This window comes from Manis javanica, unplaced genomic scaffold (genome assembly GCF_040802235.1).
Source record: "Manis javanica isolate MJ-LG unplaced genomic scaffold, MJ_LKY HiC_scaffold_35, whole genome shotgun sequence".
Classification (NCBI taxonomy): Eukaryota; Metazoa; Chordata; class Mammalia; order Pholidota; family Manidae; genus Manis; species Manis javanica.
Genome location: NW_027332181.1, coordinates 486,171 through 500,000, shown reverse-complemented (window position 1 = coordinate 500,000; position 13,830 = coordinate 486,171). Strand labels below are relative to the sequence as shown.

General features: G+C 45.3%; 1 long non-coding RNA gene across 4 annotated transcripts in view; it reads right to left on the bottom strand.

Moving 5' to 3' along the window:
- Positions 1–32: 32 nt before the first annotated feature.
- LOC140847668 (uncharacterized) overlaps positions 33–13,830 on the bottom strand; it is a 28,229-nt gene continuing 14,431 nt past the window's right edge. For 3 of the 4 annotated variants that reach the window (XR_012127669.1, XR_012127668.1, XR_012127670.1), the window contains 4 exons: positions 8,242–8,465; positions 7,935–8,051; positions 3,593–3,641; positions 33–1,211 (listed from right to left, as the gene is read on the bottom strand). This is a non-coding gene — a long non-coding RNA (uncharacterized lncRNA). The remainder of the gene's footprint in view (positions 1,212–3,592; positions 3,642–7,934; positions 8,052–8,241; positions 8,466–13,830) is intronic. The other variant, XR_012127671.1, reaches the window with a different exon arrangement.

The following is a 13,830-nucleotide window of genomic DNA, read 5'->3' as shown; positions in this document are numbered from 1 at the left end:
AGACCACTGCAGAGGACTGCAGGGAGCTCACTTACAGCTCAGTACCCGCCGGTTTGAGGTGAGGGACTTGACTTGGGCACAAAATTTAGGGAGGTACCAGAAAGCTCAAGATAAAGAATATTTTAATAAATGTGAGAATCATGTTAGAGCTGGAGGCAAAAGAAAAATCAGGAAAAATGCTGATCCTATTACTTAAAATTTGTATATTTTGTTCTTCACAGAGTTTTTGCATTAATTTTGATTTTTTTAAAAAATATTGATCAAAATAGTATTTATTTTTCTGATTACTGAGGATTTCTTGACATGCTTTTAAATTTTGTACCTCAGTCCTAACTACATCCCTCACCTAACTACAGTCCTGGCTCTAAAATACCTGTAAGGTGTTTTGCCAAGGTCTGATGGGAAGGCTTTTTCTGTTTCCATGTTCAGTATGTGTGTTGTTGATTGTTTTATTCCTGGCTTACTAAAAAAAAGATTAGGAATGGTTGTTGAAGTTTAACAAGTGCTTTCTCAGGCATCTATCATGTAGTACGATCACATTGTATTTCTCCTCTAACCTAAGACTGTAGTGAATTAAATGGATAACAATAAGAAAATTTCTCCTCAATCTTCTGTTATCATATATAAACAATAAGCCTGTCTATGTATCAATTATTTTCTATCATTTGGACTATATCCTTATGTCAAATCCCTTAACATTCTCACAAATGGAAACAATGTGGGTTACCATTTAATTTTAAACTTTTCCCAAATGAAGCACTTAAAAAAAAATGCCATTATCAATAGCAAAGGTTTTCCTTCACAGGTGGCCTGGGGAAACGGGCACATTTCCGCTTCCGAGGGCCTCTCTTGTTTTCTGTCAGTCTGCATGTGAGTGAGGGGCCGCCGCAACTGTCAGCTCTGTAACTGTGAAGCCTGATGGGAACTTGCACTGTGCTTCATGGGAGACAAATAAAACTCTCCACATACGACAGGATTCTGTCAGAGGCATTTACTCTTGCAGAACCCCCGACATGTCTGTGTGCTGCGCAGAAGGAAAGGTGGAGCGCAGGGATGAGGAAAGGCAGACCACGTCTTCTCTTCCTACCTTAGCTGAGCATGCGGAGTACAGGCTGTTTGGTGACGAACGCACAGAGGGCGGCTCTAGCTCTTCTCTCTTTCTTTTCTAGGAGTATCTGTTGACTGCTGATGAATTAGGTCAGTGGGAAGTCCTGAGAAAGTAAATGAAATCACGCAGGAGGAATGCGGACAGAGGCTGGGGAGGTGGGCTGAGACTCCCATGTGAGCTCCGTGAGAGCAGGGCCTCGCCTGGCTTCGGGCTGCATCTGCCTCACTGAGGTTAAGGCCCAACCCAGGAGGACTCAATAAATACCTCACAATGAATGAAAGAACAAGGCACAAAATCCTGCCAGACCCCACATTGAGGACTGAGATAAGGAGAGGAACATGAGGAGTGATCAGACAATCCAGGGACATGGTGTCATGAATGCCAGGGAAAGAATGTTTTGAGTGGTGGGAAAAGACGACATTGTGTTAAAAGTTGTGGCAGCTACAATACAGTTAATCGGCAGTAGAAAAGAAAGACATCACAGCAGTGACTTAAAAAGCAAGGGTTTTGATACTGTTGTTGTTTGGTACATGACAGGATGTTGGAAGGGGCAGCGGCATCACAATGCCATTAGAGACCCAGCTCCTCTCTCTCTCTCTCTGTCTGCTGTTCACAGCGTGTTGGACAAGGTGGCTGCTGCCCCTCCAGGGCCCGTGTCCACTTCCACAGCAGATGGAGGGGGAATGGGCACAAGGGTGAGCGGCAGGCCAGCTGAGTCTGTCCGTTTTTCTCAGGAACACCAAAGTTTTCCCAGAACAAATTTTATTTTCCTCTCTTCTCTTGATGAGATCTAGGTCATATGATCCATTTTAGATCAATTCCTGATCAATAGTTTTGAGGTTCCATCACTGTTTTAATCAGATTCATTCTCTGTGGATGAGGAAAGGGCCTCTTCCTGAGATTACAGGGTCTCTGATGGTGACTGAAAAAAATGGGATTCTGCTGGAGAGAAGGAGGGAGAACTCAGGCTGGGTAGGTGTGCGTCATAGAGGTGACCTTTGAGAAAAACTCAGAGAAGATGGCCTGCATTATTCGTGGGGCCCAGTGCAAAATGGGAATTTAGAGTCCTCATTTTATTCAGAATGTATTAAGTATTTCAAGACTACAGCAGTGCAGCATTAAAGCAAACATGGGGACTTTCTGGGTGCAGGGCTCTGGGTCACTGTACCCATCTCGTGTCCATGAAGTCGCCCCTGGACCAAAGCCATTCACTGAGCTGGGCATTTGGGAGACCACTGGTCATTTCAGGTGAACTGGGAGGGAGGGGAAGAGCCCTGATTCAATAGAAGGTGAGGAAGTAGAGATGGCACCAACACTCCCTAGAGAAAATAGCCATGGTGTAGTAGGAGAAAGCTGGCTAAATAGGGAAGGAGCGAAGAGAGTGGGCTGAGGCTGCCTGTGCCCAGCAAACTGCTGCCCCCACAGGTTCTGTTTCTCTCTCCCCAGCTCTCAGGGGAGCCTGGGGGTGACTTTCACGTAGGGCAGGTAGGTGAGGGGTGGGGCTGAGAGCTCCACCCAGCCTTCCTGGAGGTACATGCCACCGAATCCGGTCATGGAAGCAGAGGAGAGAGCCCTGGGTCCGAAGAGCTACTAGGCTCAAATCCCAGTTCTGCTAGGGAGTAGTGAGACTCTCTCACTGTCCACAGAGGAGAGCAAAACAGGGTTCATATGCGGGGGACTTGCTGCAAAGGGAAAGCAGGGCTGTTGCCCTTTGACCAAACACCCTCGCATAAGGCCTGGGCATCCCCCTCCAGCGCTACTGACCCCAGCCCCTCAATACTAATTTTAAGAAGGTGTGTCAATTTTAAGAGATTCTATAATTACATAATGATGCTGTCAATACCAGTGGTGGGTGGGCTGGTGCAGGGAGGGGAGGGGAAGGAAGAGGTAGATGAAGGTAAACCCACTCGGTTCGCTCCCATCTCCCCCTTGCCAACCACTGGAGACTTGGGCTCAGGGTTTATGCCACTCGATGATGTGAACATTGCTTTGGTGATGTCACCCCCATCAGTGCCAGGACATAAATTTCACTTCCCAGAAGGTGCAGCAGACAGTAGCTTCTGGGCAAACAGTGACGCTAGCAATAAATATTGGCAGAGGAGAGAGACCTTTAATGGAAAAGCTCTGTGAACCTAGAGCAGCCAGGCTGTAAATCCCAAAAGAGAGAGGGACTTAAAACTTTAGATAATAAAACATTCATCAGAGGCAAGATAAACAACTCCAAAGCCCATCTGAAGCAATCAGCTATTAAAATCTAAGTATTAAATAAAAACCCCATCTAACTGAGGTAAGAAACCATGGAAATGAGGCAGGAGCCCCCACTCTGTGGAAAGAAAACTCCCTAGTTCAGGCTCAGGGCTCAGTGGCAGGCCAGAGCAGCATGTCATCCCTGAGGACAGGGAAGCAGAGCCTCCACCCCTGGGCCAGGAAGAGGGGTGCAGCGTGGGAAAGCAGCAGCGTCAGACCACACCTGATGGCGCTTACCTGATGGCTGCAAAAGCTGCAAGTTGGAAGGGAGGACAGAAGAGTTCATCTGGAAAACAGAAAAAGAAACATCGCAAGCTTACATAAAGGTCAGAAGTGTCCCCTAAATATGGCTTGTCAACAAAATACATTTGGAAATTGAGTTCTATGGTATTTTAAGGAATTTAATGGGAATTTCATTTTATATTCTCAGCAGTGAGTTCACTTCAAACACTGACTGGCTGCAGGAGGACAACTAAGGCTTGTCTTCATCCTGCAAGATGTCTGGGCATCTACTGCTTTGGAACACATTGATTCTTCTCAGACGGTGATGCCAGCATCTAGGGACAAAATCTTGGTCTACTTAACTTAGGACACTGCAAGCCACTCCGTGACTGGCCACAGTCAAGCGCAGGCCCATGGCAGAACTACATGGAGGAAGATGGCAGGACTCCCTAAGGTGATGGCACGTCCACAAATTCCTAGGCCCATTCTTTTGGAATGTTTGCACTTGGGGTATTATTCTTATTGTCCCCATTGTCCCTTCAAATGAGGAAACAGAAGTTCAGAGAGGTTAGGTGACTTGCTTAGGGTCACATAATCTGGGGCCTCTTGTTTCAAATCTCAAGCTTTTGTCATTTCACTACGAGGCTGTGCCAAATTCCAACTCAGCATGAAAAACTTTCAGTGGGAATACCCCTCCGGAATAAAATACTGAAATATGTACAGGGAGGTGTGGAGATCCCTTGGGGTTCCCAGTGGACCCTGACACTAGATCCTATTCTAGAATTGGCCCCCACCAGCTAGACAGGAGGAGCACCCTCCTAGGTCTGGAGCCCACCTTTCCCAGGCCGGGTGCTGGTCTGAGGAGGGGGTGGTGAAGGAGGGTGCCCAGGCTATGGGGTGTTTGCCCCGACTGCAGACCCCGATGCAGCCCATGAAAAGTGGGCCTGAGAATCGTCATTGCAGAGGTCTCACAGGCAGGCAATGATAAAGCAGGCCTGAGAAGCTCAGCGGAGGACAAGGACTAGGTCATATTCATCTTTACATTCCTCCTGTGTAGCACATGTGTGACATTTGCAACCCTCAACGCTTGTTTACTGACTAATGAACAAATTAACTTTGGATAAATACCCGTATCTGAGTCATGGCTCTTCCACATGAAGGCCACGTGACTATAAGCAAATCCCCAAAGTTCTCTGGACTATAGTTTCCTCAGTGAGGTGAATTATCCCTCATGGTGCTGTAAGGAATGAATGAGCAGCCTGATAAATTAAAATGCACTAAAAAGTGTAAAATTCCAGGTGGAATCATTGCTAACATTAGAAATCCTTTTCCTGACCCCTTGCTATATTTTTTGCTACCCAGTCTCTCTCTCAGCTTCACACTAATTTGCGGCCTCCCACCCTGGCCTAATATGCACTGGCGTGATGGGGGGTGGAGGAGGCAGAAAGATAAATCAGCCTCAAATTGCTAACAGTCTACACATCTCTCTCTTACCTAGAAGCAGCAATAGGCCTAAAAGTGAGTCAGCAATTACCCTGGCAACCTGGAGACTGGCTGCCTCACACCTTGGTGTCCCGAACAGTGGCCATGTATTAGGTAGGTCTGTGAGTGAGTGTGTATGTGCGTGTGAGTGTGCATGTGTGTGCATGCACACATACCAGGGAGGAATGTGGGTTATTCAACTGTTGAGGCACTGCACATCCCAATGGCTATTAGGAGACCAAAATGTGAAAAGCTATGCTTACTGTCATTGGAAACCAGAAGTGGCCTTTTTTGATACATTAGACCAGGGATCTGTAAACTATAACCCAAACATCAAATCTGGCCTGTTGCCTGTTTCTGTGAGCTCATAAGGTAAGAGTAGCTTTTATATTTTTAAATGGCTAAAAAATCAGAAGAATATTCCATGACATGTGAAAGTTACATGAAATTCAAATATCAGTGTCCATGAAATAAAGTTTTATTGGAACATCTCCAGTCCTTTGTTCACATATAGCATCTGTGGCTACTGTAACTGCTGGAAGAGATGGCAATAGAGATCATATGGTTCCCTAAGCCCATATTTACTATTTACTTTATAGGGAAATATTACTATTGGGCCCTTTATAGGAAAAGTTTGCCCTTCAGTTAAGCAAGCAGGCCTTCAATTCAACACATTTTCAATGCTATGTCTCATGGCAGGCTCTGGGCTCATCCCGGGGGGCACCCTGATGAATAAAGTGCTGCCTCTGTCCTCGGGAGGCCCAAGGTCTAGTAGACGAGCACTCAGATTGAACACCTAGTTCCTGGAGGCGCCAGATCCATCCTGGGACCCCCAGTTTGCATAGAGATTCCAGTTTGAGATAATGTGGCTCCTGCAAGGGGCCCTAGCCACTCATGATACCACCGAGGGCACAATTCCAGAGCAGCGAGAGCTGATCCCTTGAGGTGTAACCAGTTGTCCTGTGAGTACCTGGGTGTGGGCTGGCTCTCAATCCAGGTGCCATCCTGCACCAGCCTGTTCTGCCTGCCTCTGCAGACAGGTAGGGGAGACCCAACGATGACAGGCAGGAGTCATCTGTGCCAGATCTCCAACAGTCGTGGGGCACCCGCCCTCTGTGTATCACTGTTCCTTTAGTGAATTGTTGTATTGTTTTGCTATTACTGCTTTACTGTGGGTACTGCATGCACTCTGGTCCCTCCCTCCTCCTGCTCTCCCTGCTTCCCTCAGATGTGTGGTGTCTCCTTCCCAAGGTGGACTTGCCAAGGCTCTCCTGATGCCACCTTTGGTCAGAGACTTCTCACAGTGGGCAGGGGCAGGGTCAGCAGCATTTAGCACCAAGCAAGAAACAGTGACAGCAAAGGAGTGAATGATAAAATAATGTTTAAAATGCCAGCAGCCTTAGTGTCAGTCTATTTATTGGAGAACTAAAGGATCCCTCAGCTAAGTGTGAGGAAGAAAGTCTACACTTAAAGGTTATACAGGCCAAGGGGCCCTGTTTCTTTCAATGCCCAGCACACACACGGTGCTTGTTTAATGGGCTCTATGAACTGACCTCAAAGGTAATGGGTGGGCCTAACTTGGGTTTTGAAAATGAACCTTAGAAACTAAGAACATGAAAGAAACTCCTCTTGCTGCTGAATGGCAGGGACATGAGATGAAGAAAGGTCCCAAAGGAGAGAAGGGATTCTGACTTCCTTGAGTTCATTTGTAAAAGTGAAGGGCTCTTCTCTAGAAGCCCTTCCCCACAGTCTTCTGCAGCGAATTAGCTAGAACTGGGTTTTCTACCCATTCCTCATAGAATTGCTGGAAGGGGGAATGCATTCTCAGGATGGACTCGGATGAAATGCACTGACTGGTTTCACTCTAAACTCAACAACCACTAACCTCAAGAAGGCTCTTACTGCTGCCTTGCAACACACCTTATATCCCTAAACTACTGCTTCTCCAATTGAAGCTTGTAGCCAAGTCAGCTGGAGGGCTTGTTAGAGCACAGAGGCTTGAACTTGGCACCAGAGTTTCTGATCCCGGAGGTCAAGAATGGGGCCTGACTTAGAACCTCACCCTCCCTGTTTTGAGAGAAATCTTCTGCATCCGTGGATGTTTCGTTGCCCTTGTCTAGCTTGGATTAATACTTAGTCTATAGGTACACACCTGATCATCTACAATTGCCCTCTTACAGCACTAAATTATGTTTTCTACCTTTATCTTGCATCTACCTACCACTTCAGCATTTTATTAAAATAATAATAATAATAATAATAATAATAATAATAAGGGAGAAATGTGGGATTCACATATAAATCAAGTATAAAAATCAGATGAATAATCATATCTGACTTGATTGTTTATAAATCATGATGTATGATCAAAATTGAAAGTTTCTGTGATATGACTGCCCTTGCACCATGTAAGAACTTATTCACTATGTAAGAACTTGTTCACCATGTAAGAACTTGTTATGCTTCAGAAGATTGGAGACTGTTGAGAAATAGGCTTGGGGTTGATTAATGACTGTGCATTGAGTCCCCTATACAGAATTTTATTGTTGTTAACAACCATTTGATCAATAAATATGAGAGATGCCCTCTCAAAGAAAGAATGGGGCCTGAGAATTTGCATCTCAGACAAGTTCTCAGATGACACTGATGCTGTGGGTCTCAGGACCACACTTTGGGAACCACCGACCAATCACTGGCTCTTCATGTCCTAGACATCATCAGCCTCTCCCATTTTTTCATCAAACGTCTAACCTGGACCTCAATCTCAACTGAAATCTTGCCCATTTCACTGAAAGCAGAAGACAGCCCGCTCCCACCATTACGTCTAACACTGTTCTTGGGCACTTTGCTTTCCCCGTTACTAAGGCTCACCCACCAGGATCCTGTTTAAGGCCATCATTATATCTGTGCACTTGACCTTCTCTCCCCCATCCAAGGACTTCACTCCAAAAAATGTTCCTTCACCAGCAAACATGCTCTGTTACTTTCCATCCTAAAACAAAACAAAAATTAACAAAACCCGCACAAATTCTCTGGACCCTAATCCCTCCTCCACCTCCTCCACCATTACCTCAATTCTGTTTCCTTTCCCAGCAAAATTCTTAAGATCTCTCCACTCACCCCCCTTGCTTCCTTTCTTTCATTCTCTCTTGAACCCCATCCAATCCGGCTTTTGTTCCCACCTCTCCATTGAAACTGCTCTTGTCAAGGTTAGCGAGGACTTCCTGGTTCCTAATTGCAGGATGAAGTCTCAGTTTCCATGTTACTCAGCCTGTTTGCAGCATCTGACACAGCTTGTCGCTTCTCCCTTGGAACGCTCTCTGTTGGCTTCTGGCCATTGCTCTCTCTTGGTTCTCCTCCCTTATCTCTGGCTGGGTTTTTGCTGAGTTTCCTTCATTTCACTGACCTGTAAAGGTTGGAGAGTCCTGAAGCTCAGATCTCTCCATCTACACTCTCGCTTTAGGTCATTTCCTCTCGCGTCAGGATTTTAAATGCCACCTATATGCCATGACCCCCAAATTTGTATCTTCACCCTAGATCTCTACTGAATTCCAGACACATGTAGCCCATGGCAGGCGTCTCCAGATATACAATGGGTATGTCAAAATTAGCATCTCCAAAACCGGTCTCCTGCTTCTTCCCCAGCAACACAACCCACATGTTCACCAAGTTTTTCTCCCGACTCATAGCAAATGGAGGCTTCATTCTTCCCGTTCCTCACACCCAAAGCTTGGAGTTATCCTGGATTCTATTCTTTTCTCTCACACGTCCCACCCAAGCCATCAGCAAATATTACCTCCTACTCCCCTTCTCGCTTCTCTGCAGCTGCATTGGCCTCCCTGCAGTTCCCTCACCACACCAAGTTCCTGCTCCCCTTTAACTTGCTGTGATTTTACCAAGAGTTCCCCTCCTGCAGAAATCTCTGGGCCTTGTTTCTTTAGGGTTCTGCTCAAACTGTCCTGATTAGTAAGGCTTTCTCTGACATCCCTAAATGAAATGGGAATAAACCTATAGTCTCCCTTCCACCCCAACATTTTCTCTTACCCTTTACCTGCATTAATTTTCTTATAGCACATATTACTACCTGACACATTATATAGCTATTTGCTTATCATATATCTCTGCCCCTAGAATGAATGCAGTATGAGGGCAGGGAATTTGAGCCCATAGTGGGCACTCAATAAAATTTGTAGAATTAAGTAACAAAAAGGGGAGACCCCACAGTAAAGCAACAAATTGGGAAATAATTTATACTTTGGACTCTTATGAGTCAGATTAGTGGTACTTAGTTCTACAGAGGCCTATCAGCTCTGTATTTCCAGACTGAGCTTCTGCATCTGCGAGGCCAAGAAACAGACTCTGGGCTACATTATCCCTCTGTGGGTGCTTGTCATCCTGCGAGACCAAGTCAGCTAGCTGCCCTCAAAGGAGCTCCATCTCCTCTTAGAGTCCTCAAGTCCTGGGTACTTAGTATTTAAGGAAACTTGGGGAAAATAATTTTTCCAATATAGGTAATCCCTTCCTAATTGATCAAGTTCACAAGCACTCATTTTTGTACATTGTTTTTCTTAAAGCTGGCCACACACACATACCCACAAAGAAACCTACCTGGCATAGTTTATTCCTATCCTTTCCTGCCACAAGATAATGCAAACTACCTGATTTGCCAGGTCATCTTGATGACTGTGTCTAGTCATAGTCTAACTACCTACATCTTGATAAGAAAATTGATTTTTCTTTCAAGAGGCTTCACTCACTCTTTTACTGGCATGGACGTGGCTTTCTTCTTTCCTGTGAGCCAAAGCTTTTTCTCATCCTCAGAGAATGGTGTTCTTTTGTTAAAAATAGAAAATATGCATCCTGTGAAAATGACAAGAATTTCCACAAGGAATTGTCTCACTTGGAGCCTTGCCAGCATGGCATTTAATCCATGCCTGCACTGCTGAAAGAGCTGAAGTGACCTCCCCAGGTGATTTTTCTCTTCTATGAAAGACTGCTCTTCTGGTTTGGGAACAATCCAATAGATACTGAGATTGGCTATTGGAGAGTGGACATGAGTCAGGGCAGCAGCCTGAACCACGCTTCACTCCTCCACTGAAGGAGATTAAATGGATTTACCTGGAGAAAAAGCTAAAGCAGGAGGTCTGGGCTGCTGGAAGGGGTCAGGAAGACTTTTATTATCTTACCAATGGTAAGCATAGGTGGAACTGGTTTGGAGCAAGTCACCTGAAAATAAGGCCAAATTCCAAACCCACTGGGTGAAATGCTGACTAGATCATTAACTCTCCACAGTGGAAAGAGGAAGAAAAAAACTCCTTAGGCAAGAAACTAAGAGACAGTTGGGGGCATTTCGTTTTGAGGGTAGCAGACCAGTGTGAAGGAGGTAATTAACACCTGCATTGAAAATAGCAGCTTCATCCAGTCTGGAAGTGGGTCCAAGGTTGTGAAAAAGGCCTGGGGCCACCCATTGGTAGGAGCCAGGAAGGAAATTTAAAGTAGCAGGTACTCCTGATACTTGAATGATTAGAGTTTGTTTCCTTTTACTTGTGCTTGAGTTGGGTATTTCAATATTTTTTAACAGATGTAGAACTAGTAATAGGTGAAAGTCCTTCATAAACTGCTAAAAGGCTTTTACAAAATATATTTTGTTATCTAGCTTTATTATCCAAATTCAGAGTTCATGTGTTAAAATGCTCAGGTGAGTTCACGTGTTACAGATGGCTTAGTCAGAGCCCCAACTCTGGAAAGTCCTTATAGTTGCTATGCCTGGGGACCTCTGCTATGGTGCCATCAAGATTCAGGTGTCCAGGAGGCATTAACACTCAGAATTTAACTCAAGAGTAGAGCTTGTTAAACTGTACTGTGCCTTCGGATTACCTGAGCAATCTTGTTAAAATGCAGATTCTGATTCCCTGGGTCTGGGGTGTGGCTTGAGATTCTTCATCTCTAATAAGCTCCCAGGCGCTGCCTGTGCTGCTGGGCCGGAGACTGACCACACTTGGAGTAGCAGGGTTCTGGGCTAGGCAGTGTGCAACCTCAGTTCTCTTTCCAGAGAGAGAGTTTCCAAGGAGGTGGATTCTATGTGTCACTGTTTAAATTGACTGTCTGGAGCAATGGCTCTCACAGTGTGGTCCAGGGACTAGCAGCAGGGGCAACACCAGGAACTTGTTAGAGATGCTGATTCTTGGGCCCCTTCCTGAGGGTTTCTAAACCAGAAACTCTGGAGGTGGGGCCTGTAGTCTGTGTTTTGATAAGCCCTGCATGTGATTCTGATGCCCACTAGCTTTGAAAACCACTGCTCCAGCACATTAAAATCACCTGAGGAGTCAAAAAAATCAAGACCTGGGTCCCATCTCAGAGAAACTAACTTAGTAGGACCCAAGGATATTTTAAGGGCATCCACGGAGATGAGAACAGCTGGGTTAGAAACAAGTTCATTGTGCTCATGTAGGAGAGTTTGCTGTAAAGCATCTCGGTGAACCCAGCCCAGGCCCGTGTAGGTCTGGATGGCTATCTGAACAGTGTGCCCCTCAGATCTCCAGGGTGACCAGGTCACAGTGTGTGGACAATGCATAGTTGTCCTTCTCCTCAACCTGGCACTCAGCCTCATCCCTGGCTATCCTCTCTCTCTTTTTGTTACCTATGTGCTCTGGCTAGAATGCCGCCTGCTCTATTGTCACCTAAAGTTTTACTCCTTTAAAGGCCCACATCAAACCCAGATCTTCAGAAATCCCTTCATAATCCACCTCACCAGATTGGATTTATCCTTCTATCAAATTCATGGCATATTTCTGCAGTTTTTACTTTCCTGTATTAACTACTTTCTTCACTCTTCCCTTCCACTGAATTGTAAACTCTTGGACACCAGAAACTTGTAACTTAACTTTGTATTGTCCTCCTTCAGTACAAATGCCACACTGTGAATTTAGTAGGCAGTCAGTAAGTATCTAATTGAATCTGGGGTCAGACACTTGGATCTGAGCTTGCCTTTGGAATTTGTATCTCGGAGCCCCAGATTCTTGAATTTCTCTTGGTCTCTCTTATCTTACCTGTAAAATTAGAATGTTGAACTAGATGATCTTTAAGTTCCATCCAAACCTCAGATTCTAGCCTTATCCCTAGAAAAATAAGTTTAAACATGAAGTCTGGCAACACTGAGTGTAGTTGGCCACTGGGTTAGAGATAAAATTTTAGATCAAATTCTCCAAGCCTCCTCCCACAGAGAGGTGTGGTCTATTTCCCATCCCGTGCTTCTGGGCGGCACTGTGACTTGCCTCTGACAATAACAGACTGTAGCTGAGGTGACACTGTGCCAGTTCTGGGCATGAGTGCCTGAGGCAGGGCTGGGGTGAGGTAGGGTGCGAGAGGGTGAGGAAGACACCGGGAATGCTGGACTCCAAAGAAAGCTCTTTGATAGGGTCTAGCAGTTTCCACTTGATGTGTCCTGGAACGCTTGTTCTGAGAGACCTGAACTGTTATGTAGGAAGTCTATATGTAAGGCGAGACTGGGCAGAGAGGCCTTGAGTCTATGGAGGGAAGGAGCGCATGGAGTCCAGCCTTAGAGCCACACTGCCAAGGTGCAGGGTGTGTCAGAAAAACTGTTTTGGGCCCTTCAGATCAGAAACCAACCAGGTGAATACCACTGAGCATTCCAGCTAATGCCACCTAGAGCAGGAGAATCACCCAGCTGAGCCCTGCCCTCATTTCTGATCCTCAGATTCACAAAACCTCACAGAATGGTAGCTGGTTACTAAGTTTAGGGTATTCTCTTATGCAGCAATAGATAACCAGAACACTGTGTAAATAGCATTATCCCTGTTTGTGAAATTCTGTGCAGTTTAACATGCAAATATCTGGTAGACATTAGAGAAAATATATACAAATACACACACACACACATGATAAGAGCCTGTGGAAGTGCAGGAGAGTTTGTGCTATTCCCACTGACTGAATTCTTAAATCAATTAAATGGCTTGTTGATATTTTTCTAGAGCAAAATGCACAGCCACTACAAACAAGGGCCTCTTTGAGAGCTGTGCTCAAGGCCTGTGACATAGCTGTGAACAGCGCAATGTCAGGACTTGTTAAGTGGCTGTAGAAAGAGCCAGGGAATTGTAGTGAAAGTTAGAGAAGGTGGAGCCCTTACAAAAGAGGGCTTTGTCTGTTCTTGAACAGTGTGATCACTTCCTCAGGTGAAATTTTCAATTTAGAAGAGATCTGCAATTTGGAAAGGGGGATTTTATTCCCTCCTCTCTCCAGCTAATTTAAACCTCCTCTGGTCCCAAGGGAGATTTTTAGTGCAGTATAAGGACACCTTCAGAATCACAGTCTCTTTTTCTGAACGTGCTTCTTATGTAAATGCTGCATCAGATAAATTTCTCTTTGCTTTACACTTTTAAAACCTGCCAAACAGAAACACAGAGAAAGACACCTTGAAAATACTTTGGGTTTCATCTATTTTCTGTTTTTACCTCAGGCTCCCACATTTGTTTTTTTTATCCTGTTCTTCAAGTCAAAGATATTTTAAAACCAACCTCTGTTGAACCGGGGGAGAAAAAAAAACTGAGAAGCTGATTCCTGTACATTGACGTTGCTCCTAAATACCAGAAATACAAGGTACTTCATAACGATCTAATAATCCTCAAAACGCCGCAGTGAAGTCAGGTGGCCAGAGCAGGGGAGTCGAGGGACATTTAAAGAGGCCCCAGATGAGGCCCCTCTCCCCACTCCCCTCCATGCCAAGGGCTTCTGAAAGCGGCACCGGGGAGAGT